A 2,650-nucleotide genomic window follows, 5' to 3' on the forward strand; every position below is an offset into this window, starting at 1 on the left:
GTTATATAAAAAACCCCCAAGCCCCAGACCGTATTGTCAGGATCCCCCCCCCAACCCTCAATTCAGTGCTAGTCCATGCTCCCCTCCCCAATTTAAAGCCATCTCTCTCTCTCACTCTCTCTCTCTCTCATTGGCTCACCTAAATATTTCTTAATTGAACAGTTTGTGGTGGAGCTTCCTTATAGCAGTTTAATAGATTAACTCATCTGAGCCAGCCTCAAATTTCAGATTAAAATTCCTTCATCCCGAAGGCAGCATTATCAGGTTGTTGGAGGCTGTTTTCAAACCTTGGTTTTGAATAGCAGCGGCTCTGCATTAATTTAACCACTAAGCTAATAAGTAGGTTTCGTTTTGTTATGCTAAGCTTTATTGCTTTTCTTTTGATCAGAATGGTGTTGTTGAGCAAAGCAGCAGACAAGGCATTCTTTGATGAGGGAATTAGCGCTCCATTCTTCCTCTATTATTCATAGCGCAGTGGAATATGTAAGTACCTGAGGGTGTCAAAGGAGCGCAGGTTCTATTGCAAAGTGCTCGCCTTGTTTCTCTCAATAGCTGACTATGAGATGATAAACCGCTTAATACACTGTGCTAATTGGATGAGAGCAAAAAGAGATGGGAATTAAGGCGAGGCAAAAGGAGAAAGTGCAACCAGCCTTCAATTCACTCTTTCACCACTTTAACAGCACCAAAGGAGGCACAAGCTTTCTATAAGCAGACTAGAGGTTTTGTGCAGAGATAAAATGAACGTGTTAGTGGATTCAAGTAATACACTAATTATTGCACAGTATAAATACCACTACTGGTTTTATAACAGGGAGGTAAACTTCTTTTGAGAGGGTTATAGGATTGCTTGGCAGTGGTGTAGAACCTAATAAGGGCCCAGAGTAATAACCCCCTGGATTAACAAAATTGCTGCTTGTAGAAGTATGATTCAGGCTTTTACGAAGATTTCCGGAGAATGAATAAAAATGACTGAATGACATTTCTTAATGTATAACTGGTAATCGCTCCCCTTTCTTTAAAGGAAAAAAATGTATACTTCAAACTGGACCATTAATAACGTCCAGGGACAACACGACTTTTTCCTTTGCAAAATGTTTCTTCCCCCATCAGGTAATGGGTTTTCTCCTCCCCGCCCCTTGGCCAGGCTGCCACTGTCACTTAAACATACTGTTACTCTGGGGAACTCTGTGATCCAAAATACCATTTTTGACCCTATTTAAGACCCCCTTCATCCAGATGCGCTCACTTCTATGTATACACATACACACATGCTCACGTGCACATTTTTCCTCTACAAGCAAGTTGGGTTAGGCCGTGTATAATTTTCTTCCCTCTAACACCAGCCCCTTGTTTTCCGTTCTAGTAAGATCTCCACTCAGAAAGATAGTATCAAGAGAACTACAGGTGCTTTGGCTGCTGCTATTGGAGATAGAGTAATAATAAATGTTTGCCCCAATTGGGGGAAGGGGAATAATAACAAAGAATGAGAAAACTGATCAGGGCCAATACCAGAGACTTTAGCTTAAGGAGTCCCCAGTGGTCCCAAAGTTTCCCTTAGCACTCACTCCCCTCCCACCACCAATTCTGCCACTTGCTGCCTTCTGCACCACACACCCCAGAAGTCCACCCTAACCACTGCCCACAGTCCAGGCCAGGGGTAGTTGGTGACAGAGGAACATTCCTGATAATGTTGCCCCAACTTCCCCTGTCTTGTCTGTAGGGACTGCCTGCATGCAGATCAGCTAACCTGTCTGAAAATGTATCAAATTAACTTATCCCTTTCCCTCAGCCATAATGGCTCCCCATCATCCCTCACCCCAAGATGCATGGGGGGTGGCCCTGGGAAAGCAGGTGTTGGGCCATTCTGCCCTGGGTGTGATAGGAGACAGCCATGCCCTGAACCGGGCTCTCCCCAACTCCCCGGGGCTCTGCCTGTCCTCCATGGTAGAAGAGGTTTGTTTTAGGTTGGGGGGGGTCAGCCGCTCCCAGCATTGTGACTGCGTTCCCAGATATTGGGGCCAAATTGGGTTGCCATTCATTAATAATGCTCACAATAAGATTAAATCATTCTGGAAAATCTCATAAAATCCCCCTAAGTACGCTCCAGTGGCTCTTTCCAATCCCCATCATTCAGCACTTGGGGAGGTTTGGAAGGAGAAGAAAATTGGTTTCTTTGCTTTTAATGCTGCTTTGAAAAGATACTCAGAGTTTGTCATGCGTGACATGTCACATGTTTAATGTGGACTTGCTGGAAGTCAGGGGGTCTTTAGCGTGTGATATTTATGGGGAATATTAAGTGCAGAATGAGGTCCCTCCAGCTGGGGAAAGTTGAAAGAATAGGAGGCCCAGGACCAGGCTTGTTTGCGGCATCAGAATGACATAGGATTAAGAGTTTGTAAAACAAGGCGAGGGGTTCTCATTGGCCAGTAATAAATGTAATCCTTGGAGGTAATTTCACGCAATTTGCTTCTGCTCCATGGAAGGGTCAAATGAGAAAAAATGACTTAAAAAAGAGTTCATTAACAGGAAGAATGGTACTGTTTCTCGTATACCATCCAACTGGCAGGCTGAAGGGGGGAAAAGAAGCCCTACCAAACAAAAAGCCAAAATCGACGGAAAATTGATATTGACCACAAAAAAAAAAAAA

Source organism: Tupaia chinensis, unplaced genomic scaffold (genome assembly GCF_000334495.1).
Source record: "Tupaia chinensis unplaced genomic scaffold, TupChi_1.0 Scaffold000600_1, whole genome shotgun sequence".
NCBI classification, from domain to species: domain Eukaryota; kingdom Metazoa; phylum Chordata; class Mammalia; order Scandentia; family Tupaiidae; genus Tupaia; species Tupaia belangeri.